This window comes from Panthera uncia, unplaced genomic scaffold (genome assembly GCF_023721935.1).
Source record: "Panthera uncia isolate 11264 unplaced genomic scaffold, Puncia_PCG_1.0 HiC_scaffold_1323, whole genome shotgun sequence".
Taxonomy (NCBI): Eukaryota; Metazoa; Chordata; class Mammalia; order Carnivora; family Felidae; genus Panthera; species Panthera uncia.
The window spans coordinates 78,312-85,727 of NW_026057946.1; the positions used below are offsets into that span (position 1 = coordinate 78,312).

The 7,416-nt window shown below is 35.4% G+C and overlaps 1 pseudogene; it reads left to right on the forward strand.

The window, feature by feature from the left end:
* Positions 1–2,947: 2,947 nt before the first annotated feature.
* On the forward strand, positions 2,948–4,995 carry LOC125916934 (programmed cell death protein 6-like; annotated as a pseudogene).
* Positions 4,996–7,416: the final 2,421 nt, after the last annotated feature.

Below are 7,416 nucleotides of genomic sequence, written 5' to 3' on the forward strand. Positions count from 1 at the left end.
GGTAGGCCATTCTATTTTTAGAAGCTTTGTTTATTTAGAAATACAAAGTTTATTCTTGTTTTGTTGGTTTCCTTGTAACTTCTGTTTGTTGAACCTAGAATAAAACTGGATTGTACTGTATTCCATGTATTTGAGTCAATGACCATATTTCTCTGAAAACATTTTTTTACAAACTAAACATCTTGATTTTTTTCAACTTTCTCATCATGTGAGAATATGTGGTCCTAATTTCTGTTCAAATCACTTTCCTTTGGGTTTCCTTCAGTTTGTCAATGTCAGTTTTAATTTGTGTGCCTAGAACTATGAGCAGTAACTCCTATCTTGAATGCAACCATCAACTCTCTCATTTTGAGCATTTCACTTCAGTTAATATACATGGCCTGATTCGATTTGGAGGAGACTCATGGAGCTTAGTTAACTAAATCCCTGATACCATTCCTGAATGTCCTACTGCAGAATGGTCTCTCATACTTTAGACTTATAAAAATTTTTCATGGCTTCACATGGTCATTTTCTTTTACTGTGGCTTATGAAGCCAACCACATGGTTCTGTTAGAAATATGTCCATGTTCTTATCATTTATAGGATCTAGTTTGTAGGATTTGGTAAATAAATGACTGTATTATTTATTCACATTTTATTCGTCAATCACAGAGACACCATCTTCTTAATTTTCTGTAGATCTTTATTGATATAAATTCTGTTGCAAAAAAGTTGGTCATTATTTTAGATCAGAAATATCTAATCATGACTACTCATTTATATCTTACATAAAGAGCTTTTGTACTATAGAATTTTTGAGGTTTGAAGAGGGCTGACTATAAGCCTGAAAAGATAGGAAACCTGCTAAGTTGATTTTGTTATTCTTCAATGGTCCTGAGTCTGTAATTCCGAAAGTCTACCCTCAAACCAAAGGTTTTAGATGAATTTTTAAGCAGCAGAAGATCAGTCTGAATTTTCATTTTTCCCTAGGAATTTTTTCAACTTTGTGGGTTTTAGCCAGATACGTTGCCTTCCTTGAACATAGTTTCATGTGGTTTTATAATATTTATTCAACATTATTTTCCATTAGTTCTCTATTTTTAATTGTTGGTAACCATTTCAGTGTGTTACTATTACATGGTGCAGAACTGATTTATCCACATTAATGTCTGAGGAGACCATGACCCATTTTATTTGCTGCATGGTTAGCCCCGGTATTCATGGCAGGTTTTCTGAATATTTCTGATGAAGTCTTTAATCACATGTAATTCTGAAAACACATTCCCATTTAGTAAGACTTATACAGGATGGTAAGCCCAACATGGCAAAAGGTTTCTAAAAAATTCCATAAACATTAAGCATATTTATGTCATAGCATTAAGTTTGGTCAATTTGAAACTTACTGTATTGTAGTATAAGAGACATTTTGTTTGCTTGTGTTTACTTTCCCAGGAGTAAATGCGTTTTGGTTAACCACAATGGCAAACTTAGTCAAGACATTTATGTCAACAAATCCTACTGCTTAACAAAGTCACATTCTTAGTTTCTAGGACAGCAGACTGGATTCTAAGTAATAAGGTGTTTATAAGGCATGCTGTAAATCTGGGACTATAAACATGTCTACTTTTCTGTTAAACCTGCTGCTGTGCATGAGGTACAATAAGCTCTCTTTTCAGTTTTATGGTGGCCAGTATGTTGGCTTCCCAATCCTGATTGCTGTTGATTCTGCTGTTCTCAAAGCCTCCTGCCAAGCTCTTGACCCAAGTCACGCTCCTGGTGATGTCATGATGCCACTAAGAATTTGCTCATTCACTGTACCTGAGAGTCACATACCTTCTCTATTAGTCACACACTACTTGGAGAATAACATTGTGAAAAAAAGCAGGTCTCTCCTTCCCCTATTTCAAAGGTATCACATTTTTAGGTCTTTCATAATGAGCTTATAGATATAGTAAGATGATTATTGTTTTTACAGAAATTATTTTTAACAAGGATTTTTCTCAAGAGTTAACAATACTACTTTTGTTGTTTTGACAAGAAACAAGATTTTGTCTGCATTTATAAGTACAATTTATTCCAATTCAACATATATGCATGAAACACAGTGCCTGCTATTTGAGATTATCTCGAATAATCTCAGTTACTAATGCCAAATATCTGTAGGAAAAGAAGAGAAACTGGTAGTAGATCTGGGTATTTAAATTACATCATGTCAAATATATCTATATGGAAAAATCTGATCACCTAAGTTCTTCACTTTTCACCCAAATACTATTTATATAGATACACCTTGCATCTTGCCTTACTTCACACTTTGATTCCCTGACCCAAATTACTCATAGATTAATGTTCCAGAGATCCTGTTAAATCAAATATTAAAAACAAAAACAAACAAAACCTCAACAAAAAATTTCTTAAAATCAGCCGGCTTTGAGCTCAGTCCTAAGCAAATAGCTCTTGTATTTGTATACTTTTTGTTCTAAGTTAACATCAGTGTTTTAACCAGGCATGAACAATGACTCAATACAAATGACTAAAAGCCACAAGTTAATTTCTCATGGACTATGATGGACTTGGAGCTTATGCTCTATCTTTGATATGTCAGAGTGTTTCCTCCAACATTTCATTTAATAAATGAGGTGGTTTTTTTGGTAGAAAATTTTCTTCTGCTACCTTCAGGAAGAAACTCCATCAGTAACTCTTTAACCAAACATTAGAGGCTATTTCTGTAAAGTTCTTTGAGTTACTTTGTCCACAATTATACCTACATATTTGATATTCAGATTTGACAATTAACATGAATTAGGCAAAAATCATTTTCTTAAACAGTTTTTCAAATTTCAGTGATATACAGACATTTTGCAAAAGAAAAAAAGTCCTTGTGGATCCCGCATGTTAAATTATTTTTACCATGATGTTAATTAAATGGAAGATGATTTTATACTATAAAATGTAACCACCTTTCATGTTCCCCTGGCGCTTCAGTCCAGCTATGCACCTGGCCCCATGGCCACCAACCCCTGCTGCCTGGGGCCCTGGGACTGGCCCTGCCGAAGGCATGGTGCTGCCGGACCAGAACAACTTCTGGAACGTTTTCCAGAGGGTTGATAAAGACGGGAGCTAGGTGATATGGGATAACAAGCTTCAGCAAGCACTATCTAACAGTACTTGCGCTCCATTTAATCAGTGACTGTCGGGTCAATCATGTCTATGTTTGAGAGAACAAGGCTGCCGTGAACTTAAGTGAGTTCACTGGTGTCTGGAAGTACATCACAGACTGGCCGAACATCTTTCACACTTATGACAGAGACAACTTTGGGATGATTGATAAGAACAAGCTCAAGCAAGCCCTGTCAGGATATGAGCTCTCTGACCAGTTTCACAACATCCTCATTTGCAAGTTTGACAGACAAGGATGGGGGCAGATCATGTTTGATGACTTCATCCAGTGCCACATCGTCTTGCAGAATGCTAGATCAGTGAAAGTGAAGTTTCTGTGGCCTGCTAAGTGCAACAATCCATGATTTCCGCACTGAGATTGACAGATATATTCAGGCATTACCATTTGGATCAGGTCGGCTGGATTCAGGTGTAGTATGAACAGTATCTGTTTATGGTCTTTAGCCTCTTATAACACTGGCCTTTGCAAATAGCAACATGACTTATGGAAGGAAAACTAAAAATGCCAAATCTCCCTTTAAAGAACAGGACAAAAATGCAGCTAGATACTGTTCTTCTTTTACATTTTAATTTTTTTATGTTTATTTCTGAGCATGAGAAATAAGCAGAGACAGAGCATAAGTGGGGGAGGGGCAGAGAGAGAGGGAGACACAGAATCAGAAGCAGGCTCCAGGCTCTGAGCTGTCAGCACAGAGCCCAATGCAGGGCTCAAACTCACAAACCGTGAGATCATGACCTGAGCCTAAGTCGGATGTTCAACTGACTGAGCCACCCAGGTGCCCCTTTACATTTTATATAATTAACATTTGAAGGCTAAGCTAAGCTTAAGGCTAAGCTTTGAGGGCTAAGCTAACATTTGTGCATAAGCTAATTAAGGTTTTTGCAAGTGTAACAATAGTTATAATCATTATTCATATACAAACATTTGATTTGAAACTGTTCACTTGTCCCATGCAAAAAATTCATCATGTGCATTTCTAGATAGCTCCAGTTCTATAGTAGAAATACTTCTATTAGCCAATAAGAATTTTAAAATAATATGGAACTTGCACAGAGGCTTTTATGTGCCTTACATTTTTAAAACAGGATCTATTGTGTTTGAATATGCAACATAAGCAATAAAGCAAATGTGCTTCTTGTTCTGCCCCCCCGCAAAAAGCTAAACAAATGTAAAAACACAAATAAACTCATGACATCCATAAAGTTCAATATTAATTTAACATGTTACATAGTTGCTTTAATTATACAAAACTACTATTTGTACTGTGATTATGCTTTTTAATATCACTGCACTATAAGCTTCATAAAGACAGACCCATGTCTGGGTTTTTTCACCATTTTGAATTCTTAGAAAATTGGGGAGGAAATGAATCAATGATCATTGTTAATATGGGCAACTTTTAACATATTGAGCAGAACAGGGGGTGCTTGGGTGGCTGAGTTGGTTAGCATCCAATTCTTAATATAAGCTTAGATCATGATCTCATAGTCCATGAGATTGAGCCCCGTATCATGCTCTGCACTGGAGCTGAGTCTGCTTGGGATTCTCTCTCTTGGTCTCTCTCTGACCCCCCTTTTCTCTCTCAATAAATAAACAAACTTAAAAATAATCCACAACAAATAAAACTCCAGGACCATATGGCTTCCTGGGTGAATTCTACCAAACATTTAAAGAAGAAATAATGCCTATTCTCCTCAAACTATTCCAAAACATAAGAAAAGAAGTAAAATTTCCAAATTCATTCTATGAGGCCTGCATTACCCTGAAATCAAACCAGGCAAAGACCCTACCAAAAAAAAAAAAAAAAAGAAAAGAAAAAGAAAAAAAGAAAACCCCAGAAAACTACAGGCCAATAAAATATTAGCAAACTGGATTCAACAATACATTTAAGGGATTATTTACCACAGTCAATTGGGATTTATTCCAGGGATGTGAGTATGGTTCAATATTTGCAAATCAATCAATGTGATATAGGTGATACAATGTGATACAACCAGGAATAAATTTAATGAAGACGGGGAAAGACCTATTCTCTGGAAACTTATAAGACATTGATGAAAAAAAATTGAAGATGATACAAACAAATATACCCTGCTCATACTACCCAAAGCAGTCTGTAGATTCAATGCAATTCCTATCAAAATACCAATACCATTTTTCACAGAAGTAAAACAAATAAACCTACAGTTTGAACAGAACCACAAAAGACCCTGAAAAGCCAAAACAATCTTCTAAAAATTTTTATATATTTATTTAAGTAATCTCTACATCCAAAATGGGGCTCGAACTCAAGACTCCAGGATCAAGAGTCTCATGCTCTTCCAACCAAGCCAGCTGACACCAGCCAAAGCAATCTTAAGAGAAAAGAACAAAATAGGTTTCAAGATATACTACAAAGCTGTAGTAATCAAAACAGTATGGTACTAGCACAAAAATAGATATGTAGATCAACAGAAACAGGATAGACAGCCCAGAAACAAACCCATGCTTTTATGGTCAGTTAATTTATGACAAAAGAGCCATGAATATGCAATAGAGGAAAGAGTCTCTTCAATAAACGGTGCTGGGAAAACTGGAAAGCTACCTGCAAAAGAATGAAACTGGACCACTTTCTTTACACACAAAATAAAACAAAAAATGGATTAAAGTCCTAAATGTGAAACCTGAAATCATAAAACTCCTAAAGGAAAACATGGGCAGTAATGTCTTAGACATTGGCCTTGGAAACATATTTATGGATATATTTCCTCAGACAAGGAAAACAAAAGCAAAACTAAACTACCAGGACTATACCAAAATAAAAGTCTTTTGCACAGCAAAGGAAACCACCATAAAACAAAAAGGCAACCTACTGAATGGGAAAAGATATTTGCAAATGATATATCAGATAAGGAGTTAATATTCAAAATATAAAAAGAACTTATTCAACACCAAAAAAAAAAATCCAATTAAAAAATGGGCAGACAACCTGAATGAGCACTTACCCAAAAAGGACATACACAATCAAGTGGGATTTATTCCTTAGATGAAAGGGTGGTTCAATACTCACAAGTCAATCATCATGATACACCACATTAATAAAAGACTAACAATCAGATGATCATTTCAATAGATGCAGAAAAAGCATTTGACAAAGTACAACATCCATTCATGATAACCCTCAATAAAGTAGGTTTAGAGGGACATATCCCAACATTTTAAGGCCATATATGAACAAACCACAGCTCATATCATCCTCAAGGGGAAAAAATGAGAGCTTTTCCTCTATGGTCAGGAACAAGACAGGGATGTCCATTCTCACCATTGTTATTTAACATAGTACTTAAAGTCCTAACCACAGCAATCAGATGACAAAAAGAAATAAAAGGCATCCAGATCTGCAAGGAAGAAGTCAAACTTTCACTCTTTGCAGATAACATGATACTCTATATAGAAAACCCAAAAGAATCCACCAAAAAACTAGTAGAGCTGATACACAAATTCAGTAAAGTCTCAGGATACACAATCCATGTACAGAAATCTGCTGCATGTCTATACACCAAAATGAAGCAGCAGAAAGAGAAATTAAGGAATCAATCCCATTTACAATTGCACCAAAAACAATAACATACCTAGGAATAAAACTAACCAAAGAGGTGAAAGACCTGTACTCTGAAAACTATAAAATGCTGGTGAAAGAAATTGAAGAAGACACAAAGAAATGGGAAAACACTCGATGTTCATGGATTGGAAGGACAAATACTGTTATAAAATGTCTATACTGCCCAAAACAATTGACACATTTAATGAAATCCCTATCAAAATACCAACAACATTTTTCACAGAAGTATAACAAACAATCCTAAAATTTGTTTGGAACCACAAAAGACCCCAAATAGCCAAAGCAACCTTGAAGCAAAGCAAAGCGGGATGCATCACAATTCCAGACTTCAAGGTATATTTCAAGGCTGTAGTGGTCAAAACAGTATGGTACTGGCACATATATCAATAGAATGGAATTGAAAGCCCAGAAATGAATCCATAACTAAATTGTCAATTAATCTTTGACAAAGCAGGAAAGAATATCCACTGGGAAAAAGACAGTCTCTTCAACAAATGATGTTGGGAAAACTGGACAGCTGCATGCAAAATAATGAAACTGGACCACTTTCTTATACCATACACAAAAACAAATTCAAAATGGATTAAAGACCTAAATGTGAACCATGAAAATCCTAGAAAAAAACACAGGCAGTAACTTCTTTGATATTGGC